General features: G+C 43.8%; 1 long non-coding RNA gene and 1 pseudogene across 2 annotated transcripts in view; one reads left to right on the top strand and one right to left on the bottom strand.

Annotated features, from left to right (window-relative positions):
* The window catches only part of LOC115031551 (uncharacterized), a 23961-nt gene extending 5683 nt beyond the window's left edge, over nt 1-18278 (top strand). Inside the window, exons 2-4 of one of the 2 annotated variants that reach the window (XR_015047771.1) lie at nt 16561-16696; nt 16871-17025; nt 17409-18278. This is a non-coding gene — a long non-coding RNA (uncharacterized LOC115031551). Of the gene's footprint in view, nt 1-16560; nt 16697-16870 lie in introns of both variants that reach the window. The other variant, XR_015047770.1, reaches the window with a different exon arrangement.
* Nucleotides 9732-24563, bottom strand: LOC147003757 (V-set and transmembrane domain-containing protein 1-like; annotated as a pseudogene).

The raw sequence follows: 24563 nt of genomic DNA, 5'->3' as shown, positions 1-24563 counted from the left end.
CATGCCTGTTGTGTGCAAGTGTGTGCACATGTTCATGCACATGCGTGTGTGTGTGTGCACGTGCAGGTGAACTCACCTATGTGCATGTGCAAAGGTCAGAAGAGGGCATCAGGGTATCCCTTCTCACTTTTGTCCCAGTTCATTTTAACTGTCAACTTGACATAGCCTAGAGCCATCGGAAAGGAATACCTCAATTGACGGATTGCCTAGACTGCATTGATCCTTGGCGCTTTCACAAGGAACTGCCCTGTAGGATTACCTAGCCCATTGCAGGTGGCACCATCCCTTAGGAAAGATGAGACCGTGCTGTATAAGAAAGCTGGGTAAGTAAAAACTAGTCTGCTGTTGAGCTAGCAAGAGAAAATTGCCCATGGTTTTTGCTGTTCTTTGGCTGTGGAGTGAATTCCTTGATTGCATCAAATCAAGCATGCCTGTCATCAGGTTCCTGCCTTGAACTTTTGTCTTGCCTTCCCTCAGTGATGGACTGTGACCCAGAAGTGTAAGGAAAGTTGCTTTTAGCAAGCACATTTTATCACAGCAGCAGACAGGGAAGTAGTGGGAGGCTGGTGAGAGCACTCATTGCTCATAAAGAGGACCCAAGTTCAATTCCCAGTACCCACATGGCAGTTCACAACTGTTTTTTAACTCCTGTTCCAGGGATATGATATCCTCATATAGACATGCACGCAGGCACACCCCAATGACCTCCTTTTATATCCCTAGACATCTTCCCTCCAATTGTGTCCTCCTCTCACCTGCTAATTCTACATATGAGAGAAAATAGATGAGACTTGGCTGTTAGAGTCTGTTTTATTTCATTTAACATGGTGACCCCAGATCATTTTCCTAAAAAAGATAGAATTCCATTTTTTTTTCTTTTGAGACTGAATAAGACTCTCTCTTGTGTATATACCAGATGTTCTTTATCCATTCATGTCTTGATGGAGAGCTAGACTGATTCCATGCTCTGGCTGTTGTGGCTAATATTATAATAAACATAGATTTGGAAGGACCCTTCTTTCTTTTCTTTTCTTTTCTTTTCTTTCTTTTTTTTTTTTTTTTTGTTTTGTTTTTTTTGTTTTTTTTTTCGAGACAGAGTTTCTCTGTATAGTCCTGGCTGTCCTAGAACTCACTCTGTAGACCAGGCTGGCCTCGAACTCAGAAATCCCAAGTGCTGGGATTAAAGGCATGTGCCACCATGCCCATCTAGGACCCTTCTTTTTCTTTTTGTTTCAGTCAAGAATATAGACTGGACTGGGTAAGGTAGCTCAGTCAGTAACAAGCATGGGGGCCTGACCCCCTCTTTTTGAGTCTTTACAATCTTTAAAAATACTTTATCATATATGTAAGAGTTCTTCACCCACATGTATGAATGTACACATGTACATGCATGCTTCGTGCCCAAGAAGATCAGAAATGGTATTGGGCATCCTGATACTGGAAGTACAGATGGTACATGAACCAACATGTAGGTGCCAAGAATCAAACTTGAGTCTTCTGGAAGAATAACATACTTTTAATCACTGAGCCATCTCTTCAGCCGCAGGAATTAAAACTAGGCATGATGATAACGTGTCAGGTAATACCAGTGTAGTAGTTTGAATATGCTTGGCCCAGGAAGTGGCACTATTTGGGGGTGTGGCCTTGTTGGAAGAAGTGTGTTACTGTGGGTGTGGGCTTTGAGAGCTTCCTCCTAACTACCTGAGGATGCCAGTCTTCTCCTGGTTCCCTTCAGAACAGGATGTAGAACTCTTAGCTCCATCTCTAGCACCATGCCTGCCTGGACCCTGCCATACTTCCACCTTCATGATAATGGACCTCTGAGTCTGTAAGCCAGCCCCAATTAAATGTTGTCCTTGTAAGAGTTGCCTTGGTCATGGTGCCTCTTCACAGCAGTAAAACCCTAAGTAACACACGCAGTGTTGCAGAAGTGGAGACAGGAAGGTGCCTGAGACTTGTTGGCCAGCCAGCCCAGCCTAGTCAATAAGCTCCAGGCCAAGGGAGAGACCCTGTCTCAAAGAACAAGGCTGATGATGCTGAGGGGTAACACCAAGGTTATCTTCTATCCTCTACTTGCCCAAGCACCCTCACTGACATGTGCCCACACACGGACACACACAGTCACACAGAGACACACACACACGGAGACAGAGATAGAGAGACAGAGAGATTGATAGACTGAGGGAGCTTCAGAGAACAGAGGGATGCTGAGTTTGGAAGCAATTAGAATCACGAAAACGAAGCTGAAGGCATCACCACTCACCCCCGGTTCCTGGATGTTTTGAATCATCTTTCTTATTTCTTGTTAAAGACCAGCTTCCTCCACATGGCAGGGACAGATGGTCCTGAGGGCTCCCAAGTTTTAAAGAGCGTGACTGTATGTAAGGAGAGGAGCTGAGGATGCGCCTCCCTCACCACCTGCTGCTCCTGAGGAAACTTGGGTCCTCGGTCTCAGGGAGGCTCTGGGATGAGAAGAGAGGCTGGGATGGATGGAAGAGGCTCCTTTAAGAGCCATATTCCTGAAACTTCTGCATGGGCCATCTCTGTGCATACTACAGCCCAAATGTATGTGTTTTGTCAGCTTGATGCAGGCTGGAGTCACCTGGGAAGGGAAAACTTCAGTAGAGGAGTTGCCTCCATCAGACTGGCCTGTGAGCATGTTTACGGGGGGCATTTCCTTGACTGGTAGTTGATGTGGTGTGGTGCCATCCTGGACAGGTGGTCCTGGGTTCTATAAGCCAGTAAGTAGCATTCTTCAGTGGTCTCTGCTTCAGTTCCTGCCTCCAGATTCCTGCTTGAAATCCTGACCTGATTTCCCCCAGTGAGGGACTGTAACATGGAAGTGTAAGACAAAATAAACCCTTTCCCCCAAGTTGTTCTGGTCATGGTGTTTTATCATAGCAAATGTAATTCCCCACATAAGATGAGACCCTTTGGAGGCAATGGGATCAGCACCCTTCTAAGAGGTCCCAGAGTCTTGCTACCTCATTCACCATGCAAGGACACAGGTGTGAAGCCAGGTAGGCTAGCTTGTGTCTATAGTCCCAGCTTGGGAAGCTGAGGCAAGAGGATTGTCATGAGTTCCAGACCTCATCTCAGTGTGTGTGTGTGTGTGTGTGTGAGAGAGAGAGAGAGAGAGAGAGAGAGAGAGAGAGAGAGAGCAGGTTCAGTGTCTGCTGCCAAGCCTGACAACCTGGGTTTAATTCTTAAGACCTACAAAGTACTGAGTGTAACCTCCCCAACCCCCTCAGCCTGAAACCTGTTTGCTCAGGTTTCACTGTTTGCATGGGGTGGAGCCTGCCGCTTAATCGTTCTGCCACGCCCACTGCTGGAACCTGCCGCCTTGCTGTTCTGGAGCCATACACTGGTCACCCTGCAACTTTACCCCAGGATTATTTGATGGGAATTAGCCCTTTCCCCCTCTTTCATAACTCGGTGCAGGAATTAGTAAAATTGAGCTTTGATCAGAACCTGGTTTGTCTTAGCTCCGTCTCTCTCTCTCTCTCTCTCTCTCTCTCTCTCTCTCTCTCTCTCTCTCTCTCTCTCTCTCACCACCTAGTCCCCCCTCTTCTCTTCCAGGTTTCCAAGATGCCTTTTCAGACTAGAACCCAGACATGTGAGCGGCTGGAGAGCTGAACACCCTTCCCTGAGGCTCTGCAGGGAGTTGACTGTTGCTCATAGACAGTTTCTTCAGTACTGTAGCCTTATAGCATGACTTTCTTGGTCTGCCAGCTCCTGGATAATGACATGGATACTTTATTAATTATAAATGCTTAATGCCTTGGTTTAGGCTTGTTCCCAACTAGCTCTTATAACTTAAATTAACCCATTTATATTAATCTATGTTCTGGGTACTGGTACCTGCTTCTTCCTCTGAGTCTGGCTGGTGAATCTTCCAGAGCCTAACTCTTTCCCAGAATCCTATCTCTCCTGCCTATCCTCTATTGGTTGTTCAGCTCTTTATTAAGCCAATTAGAAGCAGTTGGAGGGAGTGTTTACAAGATTGGGTGCATCCATGTGAATAACAATAGTATCAAAATCCAATCTGCATTCAAAACTCTGTTGTCACAGAAATCAGCATTTGAATAATACAAAGGCAATCTTTATACAGTGCACAATAATGTTATCCCGCCATAGTCTCTGGTAAATTGTCCATTCTGTTGAAATAATTTCTCATCCATATTCCTGTAAGTAACCCTAATGACAGTGACTGGTTTATATGCCCTGCTCCTTAAAGAAATAACTGAAATGTCTAAATGAATGCCATTTATACTAGCACTTAGAAATAAAAACATCTAAAGTTACTTAAGAGGTAAAGCTGACAAAAGATGTACACACACACACACACACACCCCATAAACAGAAAATAAAATAGGGGATGAAGAGATGGCTCTGTAGGCAAGAGTGCTTGCTGTGCAATCATGAAGACCTGAGTTCAAATTCCAGCCCACTCAAAAGTAGATGATGAGAACTTACAAAATTGTCATCTGATCTTCATTCATGTACCATAGCATACACACCCATGCACCCATACATACAAAGCAATACTTTTTAAAAAATGGACAGAAATTTTAAAAACTGAAATAAAATAAACTGAATCATCGAGAAAGCAAAAAAGTATGAATTAATGGAGTGATATTCTTCCTTCATGTGTTGAAAGAAATATTAAGGCGTTACTTCTCCAATATAAACAAAAATAAAAAATGAAAAAAGTTGTTACTTCTCAGATAAGATCTGTAAACACAATTTCAATCAAAAAAATCTTGGTTTTCTTTTTTTAAAAAATAGATTTGTGTGTGCACACGCACGTGCACACATGAGTGTAGGTATATACTCATGTATATAGAGGGCATTAGAAGAGGGCATCAGAACTCCTGGAGCTAGAGTTGGAGACAGTTATGAGCCATTAGATGTGCGCATTGGAAACCAAGTTCTGGCCTCCTGTCTGCAAGAGCAAGTGCTCTTAACCACTGAGTCATCTCTTTTTTTTTTTTTTTTTTTTTTTGGTTTTTCGAGACAGGGTTTCTCTGTGTAGCCCTGGCTGTCCTGGCACTCACTTTGTAGACCAGGCTGGCCTCGAACTCAGAAATCCGCCTGCCTCTGCCTCCCGAGTGCTGGGATTAAAGGCGTGCGCCACCACGCCCGGCTGAGTCATCTCTTTAGTCTCACTGGTTCACTTAAATTGTTTATAAAAATTACTTTTATTTATTTACTTGTTTGTTTGTGTGTGTGCCCATGCACATGAGTGTATGTGCGTGTATCTGCACACATGAAGGTCAGAGGACAACTTGTAGAAGTAAAAGTTTTCCCCTTTTAACATGTACTTCTTGAGGTTATAACTCAACTCTTTAGGCTTTGCAGTAAGCATCTTTCACGCCTCTTACATGACAAGGTGTCTTGTAGGCCCTGCCTCACCTGTTATAAAAAGTAGCAGCACAAAGAGGCTATTTATGGAAGAACTGAGCCCCCGGCAGACAATGAATCCATCAGGCCTCCATCTCAGACTGCAGCCTTCAGAACATGAGCATTTGTTATTTATAAGTCTTGCAGTCTATGGTGCAATCGTTATAGCAATCTGGATGACATGAAACATTCTCTTCTTGCCTTTCATGCCCTAGACTTTAATCAGGAATGGGCATGCAGAGGGTGATGGTCTAGGGCTTACAGCCTAGACATTCAGACTTAGCTGTAAATCATGACCTCTGATTTCAGAACCCTTGAGTTAGGGAACACAGGCGTGCGTGTGTGTGTGTGTGTGTGTGTGTGTGTGTGTGCATGTGTGTGTATACTTGTATGTCCTGTGTTTTTGTGTTTGTGTGATACTGTGTATGTTTTGGTCTATGGTTATAATATGCTAGTGGCTCTCTATAAGACCATAGGCTTGCCTGTGAGTGACTGTATGTAGCAGTCCCTGTGGGTTTCACCATAGTACAGCGTGTTCATTTGGCTTCCATCTCTGCATTTAGAGTAGTAATGACTCAGGCCGTGAAGAGGAAAGCATGAGCAAAACCAAGTTGCTGAGCTTGCTTAGTGTCTTTCCAAAGCATCGTGGGCTTTAGCCTTCTCACAGGACATACTACACCCACTATAAGATAGATGAGCCCCAGTTTGTCAAATATGAGAAGGTCCTGAGAAGCCATCCCACCCTGAGGTTTAAAAAGGAAAGTCTTTCTTGATATCCTAGAACACCTAACTCTGTCTCTCCAATTCTGGTAATTCTTTCAAATTCACATAATGCACTTGGCAAACTATGGCTCCCTCTTTGTTTTAGTATATAAAGCTTTATTTGAACATAGTCACCCATGCTTGTTTACATATCAGTTATGGATGCTGAAATATTATAGCCACCAAGCTGATTGCTTGCTCCCTTTCAGAAAAAAGTCTGTCTTCTAAGGGTCTAGGACTTCACAAATCTAGAACTTAGATCTGAGTCTTTGTGACTTTGGAAATATAGATTTATTTATTTTTTTTAAGACAGGGTTTCTCTGTGTAGCCCTGGCTGTCCTGGAACTCACTCTGTAGACCAGGCTGGCCTCGAACTCAGAGATCTGCCTGCCACTGCCTCCGGAGTGCTGGGATTAAAGGAGTGCGCCACCACTGCCCTAAGGAAATGCAAATATTTTTGATTATGAAAACTTTGAGTCTTTCATTCACTGCTGTGGAAGTGAGAAGAAAGATGGCTACCTCATATCCTTTCTACTTTTCCCCTGGATCTTCACAAGCCTCAAATCCCACGTCGATGTTTCGAAAAGATAGACACTGAGTCAGGGCATCTGTTGTTCTTGACGATGTGGGCTTGCAGTAGTCAGAGAGGATTTGGACTATGCTCTCCTTATGAATTCATTAATGTAATCAGATAACAAATTTTTCTCATAACTATTGCTTGTCTATGATTATAAGCTGAAAAAAGCAGGCAATAAATGCTTGCTTTCATGCTTCATTTAAAAAATTATTGTTATGTGTATGCATGTGTGTCTGTGTGTGCCCATGAGTTCAGTTGTCCAAAGAGACTGGAAGAGGGCATCATATCACCTGCAACGGTATCCAGCCAATGTAAGTGCTGGGAGTCCAAGTCCTCTGCAAGAGCAGCATGGCGCAGTATGCCCTCTTAACAGCTGAGCTTGCTCTTCGGCCTCCTTCCCTTTGCAATACAGTGCCATGTGTCCCATGTTGGCTTGGAATTCACTTAGAAACCAAAGATGACCCTGAACCTGTGGATCCTACTTTCTCCGTGTCCTGAGTGCTGGGACACATGAGCTTTGCACAAAGTTCGTGTGGTACCGGAGATGGAATCCAAGGCCTGGGCTATGCTAGGCAAGCACTCTACCAACTGATTCTCAATGTTTGATTTTTTTTTTAACTCTCATATTCAACACTTCAGTGAGTTAGTTTTCTAGCTCTTCTGAAAGGAGTCAATAATTTTTTTTTCCTAACAGATCCAGGAAATAAGATCCCCCCAACCCCTCCCTTTTCTCCTTGGCTAAAAGTCTGTGAGTCTGTAAGTCTGGAATTGTCATTATCAGTCATAGACTCATAGGAACAGCTGGTCTGAATAATAATAACACAAAAATAGAAATGGAGATGAGAGGCAAAGGAAGGGAAGCTGAAATGGTTTTCATTATGTGGATGTAGGCATCTGAGGATCTCTACAGCTCGGGTTTTACTTCAGTTTTCTTACATAACCAACCTTCCCTCCCTCCCTCCCTCCCTCCCTTCCTCCCTCCCTCCCTCCTTCCCTCCCTCCCTTCCTTCCTTCCCTTCCTCTAAGGTTTTCTTAAATGGATTCTTTTCCTTTTGTCACTTCTACCCAAAAGGCTAAACTAAGCTAATGTTGAGGAGGGTACACATAAAATATAAATTTACATATAGAAACACTAGAACTCCTACTGAGACCCAAACTCAAATCTATACCTTAGATTAAAGCAATTTCGAGGCAGACATGGTGGCACAGCATTGTAATCCCAGCATCCGGAAGGCAGAAGCAGGGGTCTAGAGTTTGAAGCCAGCCTGGTTTGCAGAGAGAGGTCTACACTAGTCAGACTTACACAGAATAAACGTTGTCTTTAAAACAGCAGCAGCAACAACAACAGTAACAACAAATCAATTTCAAATGGGCCGAGATGGCCCAGTGGGTCAAGGTGCCTGCAGACAAGCCTGATTACTAAGTAGAGCCAACTTCTACAAGTTATCCTTTGACTTCCACAGGTGCATGTCCACTCACACACATGAAATATGAGGAATAACAATAAATGTTAAAGTACCTTAGAAAGTTTCAAATGTGCCAAATATTGCAAAGGTTTTTTTTAAAAGTAACTTTGTATGTATTATTCATGTATTTAATTGTACAAATATTACTATACATTGACTATTTAATAAAAGTATGTCTACTTAATAAAAGTATGGAAAAAAATCACAAGAGTGAAACCAGGCCTATAGTACTAGCACTTAGGAGATGGAGGCAGGAAGATCAGGAGTTCAAGGCTGTCTTCGGGCTAGTTTTAGACTAGCCTGGGCTGCTTGAGACCCTGTCTCAAACAAAGAAATAAAACAGACAAACAAGCATGGAAGAGGTATAAACTGCCTTACATAGTGTTTGCTTGAGAGGGGGAAGGAAAATAAAGCAATGGTAGCTATGGATGGGGGATATATCTCAGTGGGAGAGTGCTTGCCTAACATATGAAGCCCTGAGTCAAATCTCAATACTGCAAAAAAGAAACATTTAAAACTAAAAGGAGGAGGAGGAGAGGGAGAAGAAGAAGAAGAAGAAGAAGAAGAAGAAGAAGAAGAAGAAGAAGAAGAAGAAGAAGAAGAAGAAGAAGAAGAAGAAGAGAAGAAGAAGAAGAAGAAGAAAGCAAAATGTCACTGTCTAGACAATGCCAGGCTATGAATTTCAATTTGTATTATTTACTTTTTCATTATGATTGAATTTTTTTGAAATTAAAAAATTAAAATAAGGCCAAGAAAAATAGTACATGCCCTTTTAAAATCACAGTATTTGGTGGATCTCTGAGAGTTTAAGTCCAGCCTAGTCTACACAGTGAATTCCAGGTCAGCTGGGGCTACATAGTGACACCCTGTCTCAAGAAATGAAAAAACAACAAAGATAAAGACAAAGAAAAAAAAAAACCCTAAACACCAAAAATCATACAAAGAGAAAATTATCCAAAATCTGCTCATGAGCTAAGGATATTTATATAGATGATACAAATGTTCACACTTTCATGCCTTCCTATATTAAAACAATGCTTTGCAAACCTGAGCAACAGAATCTTGGAAACAAAGACTGTGTGTGTGTCTCTGTGTCTGTGTGTCTGGGTGTATCAGTGTCTGTGTGTGTGTGTGTGTGTGTGTGTGTGTGTGTGTATGTGTGTATCAGTGTCTCTGTTTATGTGTCTCTGTGTGTGTCTGTGTTTGTGTGTCTCAATGTCTCTGTCTGTGTGTTTGGATATGTCTTTGTATGTGTGTGTCTCTGTGTATATGTGTCTCTGTCTATATGTCTGTGTATGTACCTGTGTCTCTTATGTCAGTATGTGTATCTCTATATGTATGTATCTATGTATGTGAGTGTCTCTATTTCTGTGTATATGTGTTTCTGTGTGTGTACCCATGTCTGTCTGTGTATCAGTGTCTCTGTGTGTATCTGTGTGTGTGTTGGATATGTTCTCCTTATGCAGCTCAGGTTGACCTCAAATTCAGTCTTCTGCTTCAGCCTGAGTGTTGGATTCCAGATGTCACTCACCACAGCTGGCTTCATGTTCATGCTTACACAGGTGATCACTCAGTGTCACTGAAACAAAGAAGCCCATGCTACAGAAACCTTACAATTATGCATTTAAATAATCAAATTGTGGTCTCTAACTGACAGCATACATATACATAATAAACTCAGAGGTAGCTTACCTATCTCATGCTGGCATTAGACAAAGCCACACCCCCTTCCTCTACCTGTGGGGCTGCAAAGGCTCCAAATGTTCAGATATATATATATATACACACACATACACAGATATACACACAATACATATATACATATATACACATACATATATGTAATATACGTATATATACATATATAGACACACACATGTGTGTGTGTACACATACATACATATATATGTATATACACACACATATATAAGATTTGTTTGTTCATTTTATGTGTGTGTGTGTTCCTGAGTGTATGTATGCAGGAGTCTGTGGAAGCCAGGAGAAATCATTAGATCCCCTGTAACTGAAGTTACATGCAGCCATCATATCATGTCATAACTCTGGTATCTTATCACTTACCTATAACAAGTTCCTCCTCCTCCTCTTTCTCTTCCTCCTCTTCCTCCCTTGAAAAATTAGAATGGTTGGTTTTGAGAGAGAGGGATGAGGGAAGGGAGTGGGAGACAGAGGGAGAATATGAATGGAACGTGGAATTATAGGTTATAAAGGTTTGAGGGAGCGGGTAAAGACTCTGGGGGAAGTGAGGCAGAAAACAGGCTGCAGAGAGGCAGGGCTGAGGGAAGTGAGGCAGAAAACAGGCTGCAGAGAGGCAGGGCTGAGGAAATGGGGTGTGAGGTGTGCCAAGGACTGTGCATTCACCTACCTCTTGTGGGGTTCTTCATGTGATGAATCTATAAAACATACCAGGAAGAAGAATTTATATATATTTACATAATATTTATATGTGTGTGTGTGTGTGTGTGTGAGAGAGAGAGAGAGAGAGAGAGAGAGAGAGAGAGAGAGAGAGAGAGAGAGAGAGAGAGAAGAGTGAGTATGTAGCCCTGGCTGACCAAGAACTCATTGTGTGGACCAGGCTGGCCTTGAACTCACAGAGATCCACCTGCCTCTGCCTCCCGAGTGCCGAGATTAAACTGGTGCACCACCACACCCATATCTTATTTGAATCTTTCTCTTGCCTCTCCCCGCCAAGCTCTTAACTCACCTTGTCTAGTGCATCTATAGATAAAGAAGATGGAGACAAAGAGAAGAGAGATGCAGAGGCAACTGAAGGGGGTCAGGAAGATGAGTTTGCTGCCTGATGGTCTGGGGCAATTTCCTCCAACTTCTCCCACACCATCTGCATGGTGGAGACAGCAATGGCAGCCACGTCATGAAATGACACTGAGAGCACATGTCAGAGTAGCTGGAGGGAGCTGAGCAGAGCCTCACACGTGGAAATCCCAAGGAAGCACCTCACACTCAGCCATAAACGTGATCGTTTATTAAAAGTCAAGACACAGAATCTGTTGCTTCCCTAAACACACTGATGTAGTTCAGCAGAATGGGTAAGAGGTTCCAGACAAGCTCAGCGTGGCGGCACAGGCCCAGGATCCCAGCATTCCAGTCAGAAGTGGGAGGATTTTGAGTTCATGCCCAGTCTTGCTATATAGTTCCAGGCTAGCCTCGAGTGTGTAGTGAAACCCTGCCTGAAAATAAAAACAAAACAAAGGCCAAGAACTAGAAAGCCCAGTTACCAAACTGGTGGCACTGTCTTGGAAGTGGTGGGATCTTTTGGACCAGGGGTCTGACCAGCAGAAGCAGGGCCATGGGGTGGGACAGTTAGAAGGGTTATAATCATCTTACATATGGCCTGGCCTCTCTGCTTCCAGGCTTATCGCTGGATGTTTTGGTATCCTTTTTTTTTTTTATTTTGGTGACGGTGTTTTTTTGGTTTTGTTTTGTTTTGTTTTGTTTTGTTTTGTTTTGTTTTGTTTTGTTTTGTTTTGTTGAGACAGAGTTTCACTGTGTACTCCTGGCTGGCCTGAAACTCGCAACAGAGATTTACCCACCCCTGAGTCTGAGTGTTGTGATTAAAGACAGGCATCATCATGTTTTTGAGAATCCAATTCTCTCTCTCTCTCTCTCTCTCTCTCTCTCTCTTTCTCTCTCTCTCTCTCTCTCTCTCTCCCTCCTCCCTCCCTCCTTCCCTTCCTCATTCATCCCTCCTCATTTTCCTCATTGCCCCCTCCTTCTTCTTATTTATTATTTAATAAGCTCACTCATTCAAAACAGAAAACATAACTTTCGTAGATCACTCTCCAGAATGTGCAGAACAGAAAGATGGGAAATTTTCATTCATAGTGTGATCAATTTGTGGGAGTCTGATGCACAGTGTGGGTGTTGAAGAACGTATTTCATTTGTAATAATCATTACACAGTGTGCATCTAGAGTACAATATTTGTCAATTAAATAGAATTTAAGTAAATGAGAAAGCATTCCACTCTCTAAAATGCAGTAACTAAAATCGTCTTGTGTCCCCTCCAATCCGTTCTCATGCTCCAGTGCTGCCAGTGGAGTCCTGCTCTGTTGGACAAAATCCATCATGAGTTTAAACACCTATGATGAAATGTTTTAATTGACAATTTGACACAATCTAGACTCACCTGGGAAAAGAGTATTGAAGGACCATCTAGAACAGTAGTTCTCGACCTGTGGGACTCAACCCCTTTGGCAAACATCTTGAAAAATATTTACAATGCAATTCATGACAGTAGCAAAATTATGATTATGAAGTAGGACAAAAATTAATTTTATGGTTGGGAGGTCAGCACAACATGAGGAACTGTTTTAAAGGGTTGCAGCATTAGGGAGGTTGAGAACCACTGCTCTAGTCCATGTTGGCCTGTGGGCATGGGGTGAGAAATAGACTCTTATGGTCACTGATATGGGAAGACCCAGCCTAAAGTGGGTGGTACTTCAATAATAGCAACATTCTGCTGTATTCTTGTACTTGTTGGTAAGAAGCAAGGTCTGAATATCTGCTCTCAAGGACGGAGGAGTATACAGCTGACTACCACAAGGAGGCAAGGCTTATGAGGCTACTTGGAGTTTGTCCATCACAGTTCTGGGGGGACGAGAAACACCCAACGACAATGACATCTGAAGATGAGCCTGTGGGAGAGAGCACAGGAAAGGCCACTATCAAAAAGTGTTCTGGAATGGAGGAATGATGTAAAAAGGAGAACAGGGAAGAGAGAGTAGAATGAAAGGCAACCTAGAGCTTGTGCCCTTTTCTAGTTTCATTCCTATTGCTGTGATAATCCCTGACCAGAAAAACAAAACAACAACAACAACAAAAAGCAAACAACAACAAAAAGAACCCCAACAATTTATGGAAGAGCCTATGTGGCCTACAGCTTTAGAATATAGCCCATCCTTGGAAGAAATCAAGGCAGGAAGCTAAGGTAGCAAGTCACATCCTCAGCCAAGAGCAGAGAGAGGATGAATGCACCCACGCCTCATGTTCTCTACTCTTAGACAAGTCAGGACTCCACATAGGGAATGGTACCACGCTAGGAGTCAAGGCCAGCCGGGTCTACTGGAGACCCTGTCTAAAAATCATAGGTGTTTTCAGCTTCCAAATTTGTGACTATTTGCTGTTCACTGCCAATCGTGAACTTTCACCACCTATGATTTTTTCTTTCTGAGGTTTCATTTCTGACTGTCCTCTTCCTAAGTCCTGTGACCACTGGTGCTCCAGTGCTCATCATCTTAAAATCAGTCACACATTATATAGCCATACTAGATTTTAACCCACAGGCATTAGAGTATTCACATTTAGCTCTAAAAGCCCACTGGTAAGTTGCTTCTTCCAAGCTGTGTCCTCTGGCACATCATTTATTCCTCTCCTGACCATCAGGTTTTCTAGTTCACTCTGCTGAGACATTCATCTATGATAACAGCATTGACGCCTCTTTGGAATCCCCAGAGAGACCCTCATTCCCCAAGCTCAGCTCCCGCTTCTCTAGTCCCCACTGAGGGAACTTTGCATCTTTATTGCTTCCTGGAGTCTGCAGCCAAGTCCTATTACAAAATATGGAACGTGTCCACAAATGGAACTAAACTGACCATTTGGGAAGCGGGTATGTATCGAGGCAGAGGTAGTGAGGGGTTGATAAAGCCAAACAATTATATACTTGGAAGAAAAATGTCATTAAACCTATCACTATGTAGAAGAAATGTACAATGATAAAAATGTAATTAAATGGGGGGGGGGCAAGATATGGGGAACATCTCTAATCCCAGCACTCAGGAGGCAGAAACAAGAGCATCAGGAGTTCAAGGCCACTCTTGATTACATAGTGGGTTAAAGGACAGCCTGGGATATCCTTCTCCTCTTCCTCCTCCTCCTCTTCCTTCTTCCTCAGTTATAAATATAATCAATTATATCTATTTATTAATTAAAACAATTCTAATTACAAAACTAAGAAGATGAAGTTATAAATACAATTAGTTGCAAATGTAAACATAAAAACACAATTATATTTATTATTATTATAAAACTCAAGAAGCAAGGCTGGGGAGATGACTTAGTGGATAATGAACCTGAGTTCTGTAAAGACTCATCTTCTTCAGCCAGGGGGCAGAAACTGCTATAAATCAAGATGAATTCTATCACGAGGATGGTAGAAGAAGGAGGCTCGCATGGCTGTCCTCTGAGAGGCTCTACCAGCACCTCACAGAGACGCAGGTGCTTACAGCCAACCACTGGACTGAGGATGGAGACACCTATGGAAGAGTTAGGGGAAGGACTGAAGGAACTGAAAGGGGTGGCAACCCCACAGGAAGACCAACAGTGTCAACTAACCTGGACCTCTGGGAGCTCCCAGAGACTAAACAATCAACCAAAGAGCATACATGGGCTAGTCCATGGCCCACAGCACATATGTAGCACATATGCTTTGTCTGACCTCAGTGGGAGATGTGTCTAATCCTGTAGAGACTTGAAGCCCCAGGGAAGTGGGATGTGGGAGGTAACTGGGGGACGGTGACTGGGGAGCACCGTCTCAGAGACAAAGGGGAGGGGTGAAGATCTCTTGGAGGGGAATGGGAAGGGGGCAGCATTTGGAATGTAAATAATAAAACAATTAAAAAAAAAAGAACCTGAGTTCTATAATCCCAGTACTCTTACTGTGAGATGGGAGGTGGAGGCTGATGAACCCCTAAAAGCTCTCGATCTAGCGAGCCAGGAGTACATAGCAAGGAGTACATAGCAAGAGTACAAAAAAGGAAACCCTGCTCAAGCAAGGCAGGAGGTGAGGACCAACATCCAAGGTTGTCCCCTAATCTCCATATATATGCCATGGTTACCTTGCACCTGGACACACACATACACACATATATCATATGTACACACAAAGTTTTTTGTTTTGTTTTGTTTTGTTTTGTTTTGTTTTTAATTCAAAGACCTGGAGGGTTGGCTCAGTGGGTGAAGGTGTTTGCTGTTAAGTAAAAAGACTTGAGTTTGATCCCCAGCCCCAAACAGTGAAGAGAGAAGCCAAGTGCCGCAAATTTTCCTCTGACCCCTTCACACATGCTTGTGGCATGCATGTGTACACATGTACACACATGAGGAGTAAATAACATACAAGTAGTTTTAAAACATACAAGGAGCAGGTGCGAGGCTGCTCTGCTCCCCTGTGACCTCCAGCTGTAAGGGCTGACTCTGTCCTGACCACTGTGGGAGGCTGCTGTTCTGTAGGCACAGAAACGGCCTCCAGCGTCTCAGTGAGTGCAGCCGAGTGAGGTGGAACTCAGCTTCCTCTCCCAGAGCCTGCTTCTGTTGCCGATACTGAGAGTTGTATGACCTTCCCAGAGTGACTATACCATTCTGGAGATGAGTCCTGCATCGGAGAGTGACGTTGCTCTCGCACCTGACCACAGAGCTGGGCCAGGCACTGATGGGAGGCCTGGGGAGCTCCTCTGAAAAGAATGCAGAGTTAGTTGAGTCACCTCAGTGAACCCCTCAAGACTTCTGAGGATTAAAGATGTGATGGTTAATTTCAATTAGAGCTTCAAGGAAATCTACCATCCCCCTGGAGACAAGCCTTTTGCCTGTGAAAGATTATCTTGATCAGTTTAATTGAAATGAAAAGAACCATCCACTGTGGGTGGAAGCACTCTCTAGGCCGTGGTCTTCAACTGCATAAAATGAAGAGGGTTAGTAGGAAGGCTCAACTGATAAAAGTGCTCCCTGCCAAGCCTGACATTGTGCGTATGATCCCCCAAACCGTCATTTGTGAGAGGAGAAAATTGACTCAAAACACTCTGACCTCCATACATACGCTGTGACATGTTCACATCTCACAAACCCACACACATAAATAAATGCAAGGATGTTTTTAAGGAGAAAGTGACCTGAGCATAAGGATCCATTGCTCTCTTAGTATTTTCTAAGATTTATTTATTTTTATTTATATAAGTACACTGCAGCTGTCTTCAGACAAACACCGGAAGAGCGCATCAGATCCCATTATGGATGGTTGTGAGCCACCATGTGGTTGCTGGGAATTGAACCCAGGACCTCTGCAACAGCAGTCAGTGCTCTTAACCACCAAGCCATCTCTCCAGCCCCCTCTTTCTCTTTTTAAAATATCCTTTCTTAAGGCTGGAGAAGTGGCTTTGTGTCTAAGAACATTGCAGAGGACCCAAGTCACGCATCTCTTCATCACCTATAACGCCAGCTCCAGAGCATCTGACACCTCTGGCTTACAAAGGCACCCGCATTCATATGCATAAACATGATTAAAATATTTTTAAATTATTTTGTTCTTGTTGTTGTTTAATTTCAGGGATGGAGAGATGGGTCAACGTTAACAGCACTGACTGCTCTCGCAGAGGACCAGGCTGGATTCCAGCACCCGAGTAACAGCTCACAGCTGCCTTTAACTCCAGTTCCAGGGGACCCAATGCTTCTGGCTTCTTTTGGTACTGTACACACATAATACATCCACATAAATGCACTTAAATACTCACATACATAAATAAAGTAAGATTTTAGTGTGTGTATGTGCGTTTGCGTGACATGCGTGTGTGCTACAGTATGTACATGGATATCAGAGGACAGCTTTGGGCAGCTGATTCTCTCCTTCTACTGTGTAGGTTCCAGGTTGTCAGTCTTGGCAGCAACTGCCTCTATTCAGTGAACCATCTCATCTGAGCATTCCCTAACGCTTGACTATTGATGGAATGTGATCAGTTGCCTCAAGTTCCCCTGGCTGTGACTTCCCCACTAGGATGGGCTGCAACTTCAAACGGTAAGACAAACCCTTTCTCCCTGAAGTTGCTTTGCCTCTGCTTGCCTCAAATTCAGGATTTGAAATCCCACCAATCCGCACCCTGGAAAACTCTGTCACCGAAGATACCTTATATAAAGTCTACCTCCCACTCAGTTTTCTGATGCTCCTCACCTGAGCAGAGACTGCCACCCTCTTGTGTCTGTCCCAAGAAATCTCTTGTGTGAGGTTTGTTGTGCAGTGTGACTCTGTGTTGTTCCTTGGCTCCCGACTGCCAGAGTACATTTCCCTTCAGAGCTGTAACAGTTTACAGGGGCTACAGAAGGAGGTCACGGACAGTGGCGCACGGGAAGACTTAGAAGTCACGTGGAAGGAAACACCGTTCTCATCCTCATTTCCCATAGCTCAGGCACAGCCCTGGAAGAGAGAGCTCAGTGCGACACCGCTCAGTAGCCGTTTCCCCTGATTGAAACACCACCTCCTGGCTGAGAAGAATATAAAGCTGGGGGAGTGAACGAAACTCACAAGGCTCAAGGAGTAAACAGAACTGCAAGGCTCCGGAAGCTTTCCCAGCTCAGCATATTCACAAGACCCTTCCCCGACCCGAGGATGGAGGGTGGGGTGGGGGTGGGGAGGGTAGAAAGGCAGTCGTCACTGCTGTGAGAAGAGACTCCAGCCCGCAGAGTTTGCAAGCAATTTCGAGGGAGTTGTGGTGAAGAAGTAACAAAATTCTAGGCCTTTAGGATAAGGCTTGGGAATGTGACCTTTGTGACTCATTGCTCCAAGGTATGCTAATCATACCTTGATAGCGACATTCCTTCCTCCACCTACCTGCTTCCTGGGTTCAAAGAGTGTTCATTCAAAGAAAGTCACCCTGACCAACACCGGAAACTGCCATGCAAATGTGCTATTGTTAGGGGCTCTTAGAAACTGAGAGTTAACCAAAACAATTACCAGGTATTCTCTGTGACTCTTGTGACTTTGCGGAAGTGACTCTTAACTGGTACCTCCCCACTTCCTTGAGTTGTGGTTTCTTCCTTTAAATACCCCCTTATACAGCTACTCGGGGCGCCATGGTCCTCTACCCCTGCGTGGTGTATGACCATGGGCCCGAGAACGCTCTCGAATAAAAATCCTCTTGCAGTTGCAGCAAGACTGTTTCTTGTGTGATTTGGGGTGTCGCCTCTCCTGAGTCAGAACGTGGGGGAGTCCTCACGTTGTGGGTCTTTCAGTGGCTTATGCTGGGGTCAGCTTTTTCATGACCCGTAGTGGCTGGCTATGCTAGCCCAGTTCTTGTAAGTAATCTCTTACCCTCCCAGTAAGACTCACTGGTTTACCAAGACAGAGTTGGGTGGAATTCAGGTAGGAAAGTTGTCAAGATAGTTAAGTAACCCACTTAACTTGGCTAGAGTAATATACACACTGTTTTCCGTACAATACAGGTATCAACCGGAGACGTCCACCACATACAAACATACACCTGGCTCCCAATAAGCAGTAGGTCATTCCTTTCTAACGGCTGTTTGGTAACTTTTCTTTTGTGGCCAAAAACATCTCAAAACTTTACCTGAAACTAAGTGAAATGGGTCAATCAGGCTGATGAGGTTTTGGGAGCATATGAAGTAAGTCAAAACATGTCCTTTGAGTAAGTGTTTAGAGGGAAACCCCTGTAATTTAGCAATGTTAATTACTAATTTAAAATAATAGTAATATTATACTAATGCATGACTAAAAGCAGATGCATCATGGGTAAAGACATGTGCAGCGAACAAAGGCTTACATACCCAAGCCAACCAGTCAGATCCAAAAGGCCGCCTACATCCTGGGCCTTAGCAATCAGCTCCTCCTAGACCCACAAAGGAGTTCCAGGAGGTGACCATGGGCTCTTGAGCACTCTAGGTCGAGACGCCTTCTGTGCTCTTGCAGTATATCTGACCTGTTTTCTCTTTGCTTCTGAATAAAACCCCCTTGCTGCTTTACCATTTGTTTGTGTCTCTAGTTATTTGAACAAAACACCCCAAACCTGGAAATACCTGGTTCAGACAGACCACCAGTAACAGAATCATTTCTTTGACCTCTTGTCACTGTCCTATCCAGAGGTTATTTGTTGGAGTTCTAGTCTGTTCCAGTTTCATTCTGTTGCTGTGGTAAAAAGGTTTCCATCAAAAGCAGTTCAGAGGGCTGGCGAGATGGCTCAGCCGGTAAGAGCACTGACTGCTCTTCCAAAGGTCCCGAGTTCAGATCCCAGCAACCGCATGGTGGCTCACAACCATCCATAATGAGATCTGACACTCTCTTCTGGTGTGTCTGAAGCCAGCTACAGTGTATTTATGGGCTGGAGTGAGCGGGGCCAACTGGAGTGAACAGAGGCCCTAAAATTCAATTCCTAGCAACCACATGAAGGCTCACAACCATCTGTACAGCACTCACATATATAAAATAAATAAGTCTTTAAAAGGAAAAAAAAAAGCAGTTTAGAAAAGAAACGGTTCATATTCATCATTGGTGGAAAACTGGGCAGGAACTTAGAGGCCAAAACCACAGAGGGACTGCTTGCTGGCTCACACACCCAGGTTCATGCTTAGCTGGCTTTTGTATATAACCCAGGCCCCTCCTGCATAAATTAATAATGAAGACAATTCCCCACGGACATGCCCAAATTGACCTAGGCAACTCCTTAATGGAGCTTTCTTCTCAGATGTCTCTAGGCTGTATCAAAACACTAACGGGGACAGACCTTGATCCGGGCTTGGGGATCTAAGTCCGAGTGTTCACCTGGCATGCACAAAACGCTAGGTTCCAACCCAAGCTCCGTAAAGAGTGGGCAGTAGTTTGCACTGGGATCTCTGCTCTTGGGAGGTAGAGGAAGGAGGATGAACTGAAAAGAAAACATGCTAACTAAAAAGCAAGGGACCAAGAATTACACATTGTGTCATTTTGTTTCATACCTTATACAGCATATGCAAATCCAGAGACAGAAAGCTTGTTGGTAGCTGCCAGGAGCAGGAGGTGTGGGGAGCTTAATGAGCAGTGTTTCTGTGGGGGTGATGGCAGTATCTTGGAACTAGAAAGAGATGGTGGTTGCACAATACTGTGGATATACCAACTGTCCCTGCTTGTGTCGACTTTCAAGTGGCTGGTTTAATGTTCTGTGACTCTCACCTCAGTAACTGTTTAAAAATCAATGTACCTCGGGTATTTTTATCCTCTCTCGCGGAGAGTTGTGTGAATGCACAGCAGTGGTCAGCACAAGACCAAGCCAGTTAAAACTCCAGCACAGTTGCTAGGCAGTGCTGGAATGTACCTTTAGTCCTAGCACTCTGAAGGCAGAAACAGGCAGATCTCTGAGTTCAAGGCCAGCCTGGTCTACAGAGTGAGTTCTGGGACAGCCAGGGCCACAGAGAGAAACCCTGCTGTCTAGAATTTGAGGAGGGGATTCCCGAATGGAGGGGTGAGGGACTCCTGAGGATCCATTCCTAGTTGAAAAACTAGCTACTGCATAGGGAAGGAGAACCAGTTTTGGTTTAAGGGTACAATGAGAATTAGATTTCCCATGTCCCACTGGATGACCCTGTACCTATAGACATATGGGCAACACTAATTGAACTTCAGTGTGTTAAGAAAGAGAAAGAGGGGACTGGAGAGAACACTTAGTGGCTAAGAGCACTGACTGCTCTTCCAGAGGTCCTGAGTTCAATTCCCAGAAACCACATGGTGGCTCACAACCATCTGTAACAAGACCTGATTCCTTCTTCTGGTGTCTGAAGACAGTGACAGTGTACTCACCATACATAAGTAAAGTCTTTAAAAATATTTTTAAAAAAGAGAAAGAAAGAGAAAGATAGATAAATAGATGTGGTAGGGTGGTTTAGGAGGGAGTTAAAGGGGAGAATAGGGATAAATGATTAAGATATATTATATATGCACACAAAGATTTCAAGGAATAAATATTTATATAAAAAGTATGGGGGTGGAGAGAGAGTTCATGTTAAAACTACTGATTGCAGAGGACCAGGGATCCCAAGAGCCACATGGTGGCTCCTGTCTGGAACTCCAGTTCAGTGACAATCTCCTCAAGCAAGGCCACACCTCTTAATCCTCCTCACAGAGTCCCACTGAGTAGAGACTAAGTATTCAACTATATGAGCCTACGGAGGCCATTCTCGTTCAAACCACCGCGTGAGTGAGCTTTCAAAGCTATAATACAGCTATAATCCCAGACAGAGTTCTGCTCTCAGACCTTGAGTTCTCCAGCTTTTGGCTTCATCTTACTTCTGGTAAACTTTTGATATTGAAATCTTTATACACATTTGTATTTACTTTATTTTTTATTTTTATTTATTATTTATTAATGTATTTTTTGAGACAGGGTCTCTCTATGTAGCCGCAGCTGTCCTGGAACTCACTCTGTAGACCAGGCTGGCCTTGAACTCACAGAGATCTGCCTGTCTCTGCTTCCCTAGTGCTGGGCTTAAAGACGTTCCCTACCACCGCTCAGCTTTATCCTGTTCCTAGTGTGTATGTATATGATAGATGTTCTTGTGAGAACACCTAAGTGCAGATGTACCATGGCATGGATGTAGATATCAGCTTTCAGGATTTGGTTCTCCTCTGTCCTGAGACAATGTCCAGGGATTAAACTCTGTAGTCAGACTTGAATGTCAAGTGCTTTTGCCCACTAAGCCATCTTTATGGCCTTATTTTTCTCATTTAAAATCCATATAGAGAGCCAGACTCAGCCACTAAGAGCGCTGACTGATCTTGAAGAAGAGTAGGGCTTGATATTCAACACCCATAGGGCAGCGCACAACCAACTGGAACTTCAGTTCTGAGGCATTCGATGCCCTCTTCTGACCTCTGAAGACACTGCACACCTGTAGTGCACAGAGACACAAATAGACGAAACATCCATACATAAAACTATATAAATAACTTAAAAATAAGCAAACAATCACATGTTCACGAGCACAATCTTATTAGGAAGTAGCCATGTTTGGTTTTTGCAAATGTAGCTAGGCTAAGATAAATCTATCCTGGACTAAACTGAGCCTTGATCCACTGTAACTGATGTCACTCAGAAAAGATAAAGAGATACAGACAGGAACAGCCATGAAGCTTTAGGCAGGGTTGTATCCATAGATCAAAGAATGTCTACAAAGCTGGGCATGGTGTTATAGGCCTGTAATCCCAGCCCTTCAGAGACCGAGTTAGGGGACTGTCTAATATTCGAAGACAACCAGGTCTAAATAACAGGTTGCAGGCCAGACAGGACCAGATTAAAAAAAAAAATCTTGTATGAAAACAAAATAAACAAAAACAACAACCGTGGGGCTAATAAGATGGCCCAGCAGGTGTGATTGTCACCAAGCCTGACACATGTGTTCAGTAACCCAAACTCACAGGATGGAAGTGAAAGGTCCTGACAGAATGTAAAAGGGCACAGAAGCCTGAAATTGGCAAAATAGATTTCATTGTTAGCAGAACTAGCCTCACTGATTTAGAAAAATAGAGGTGCACAATGCTCTGGCCGCTCCTTGAACCCGTGTGTCTGCCAATGTTCTGACCATTCCTTGAATCCAGATGTGTGCCCACTGCTGCACCTCACTGCCAGGTGTTTGTGATATTGGTTGCTGGGATAGAGTCAGAAAATCTCCCCAGCAACCACAGTTGGGGCCAATCCGGAGTTACTGTACCTTCATTAAACTCTTTCCTTGTTTCCCTCCCATACCCATTTCTTGAGAAATCAATCACTTTAGAATAGACATTGTTTAAATCTGGAAATCCCCTACTCTCCCCCTTCTCCTCCCCCACACTGAGGGCCTATAAAAACTGGGATCCCTTTCCCCTCAGGGTCGACTCCTCTACCCCTGCATGGGATATGAGTCGTCCCCAGAGCTCTGGCTTTCCCCAAATAAAGCCTCATGTGGTTTGCATCAAGTTTGGTCTCTTGTGAGTTCTTGGGGGTCCGCTATTATCCCAAGACTTGAGTGAGGGTCTCCCTTCGGAAGTCTTGCAGAAGCAGAGAATCGACTCCAGAAAGTTGCCCTCTGCTTGTGCCTTGTATGTTCCCACACACAGACACACGATAAATAAATAAAACTTGCTGGGTATGGTGATGCTTCTCTTTTACCCCAGTACTCAGGAGGTAGAGGCAGGTGGATCTCTGCAGATCCCAGGCCTGTCCCATTTACTTTGTGAAATCTTATGTAGTGGTTTGAATGAAAAAGGCCCAGACAGGCTCTTAGGCAGTGGCATTATTTGAAAGGATTAGGACATGTGGCCTTGTTGGAGGAAGTATGTCACTGGAGTGGGCTTTGACAGTTCTAATGCTCAGGTCAGGTCCAGTCCCCACCCCATCTTTCTCTCTTCTTATTGCCTGTTGAGCCAGAGGTAGAACGCTCAACTACCTCTCCTGCACCACATCTGCCAGTGTGCTGCCATGCTTCCTGCCATGATAACAATGGACTAAGCCTCTGGAACTGTAAGCTAATTCCAATAAAATTCTTTTCTTTGTAAGAGTTGCTATGGTCATGGTGTCTCTTCAGTGCAATAGAAACTCTTACTAAGACTTACTAAGAAACCCTTACTAAAAAATATAATTTAAAACTGTAAAACAATAGCAACAACAAACAATGCACCCAAAAACATTACCAGTTGCCACCAGAAGCTACAAAAGCTATAAGAGACATATGGAGTAGGATCTCCCTTCCAAAGGAACCAACATTATCTATACCTTGATCTCTGGAACCCAAGTAACACAGAAAATAATTTCCCTTTATATTAAAACAACAGGTTGGTGGCACTTGGGTACTGGGTTCCAGTAAAGCAACACAGACTGTATCAGGATGTTTCCTAGAGCGGCTGTTTACCCTGTGCTGTGGATGGAGACTCTCTCTCTAAGGCATATACAGAGAGGAGAACACTGGCCTGAGGGGAAGGCTGTGAGTAGAAAAAGAGGAAGGAACAGGGCAGATGCAGTATTTTGAATGTCACCCTGCCACACACACACCCTGTCCCTACTCTTGTGCCAGGGAGGAACGAGAGGATTCTTAAAAGAGAGCTGCTATATAATATAACGAAACCAACAATCCCACCTTCCTCTTCAGGCTCTGAGGCCAGTTCCACAAGGTTATATTCAAACCCAGGGTGTTAAAAATTAACTCAAGGATGTGGATGGTTGGGAAAACCTGCATCTGCATCATACTCTTAATTATATGATTGGCAGTTCCTATGCCTCAACCTCTTTCTAATCTAGTGGCATAACTAAGCAAGATTGTGGAGCCCAAAATAGAGATGCAGAGACTCCATGGAGTTTGCACTTCTTGTGGTAAACAGGGTGTTCTAGGTGTGGCACTGGTACTGATGTACTTGGGACACCCCTGCCTCCACCCCCACTCCCACCACACCCCTGCCTTGAACACCCACACAAAGACCCTTTTGTGCATTTCCATAGTCACCACCTTGAACCCCCCTCCCCACTGTGAGTTTTTCTAGCCAAGCAATTGTCACAGCCTTGTAGACTCACCCAGGCAAAGCAGGTATATGAAACCTATGTCCAT

This window comes from Mus caroli, unplaced genomic scaffold, assembly GCF_978045245.1.
Source record: "Mus caroli unplaced genomic scaffold, Mus_caroli_1 scaffold_8, whole genome shotgun sequence".
In the NCBI taxonomy this organism is placed as follows: Eukaryota; Metazoa; Chordata; class Mammalia; order Rodentia; family Muridae; genus Mus; species Mus caroli.
This window is presented reverse-complemented; position numbering and strand designations above follow the sequence as displayed.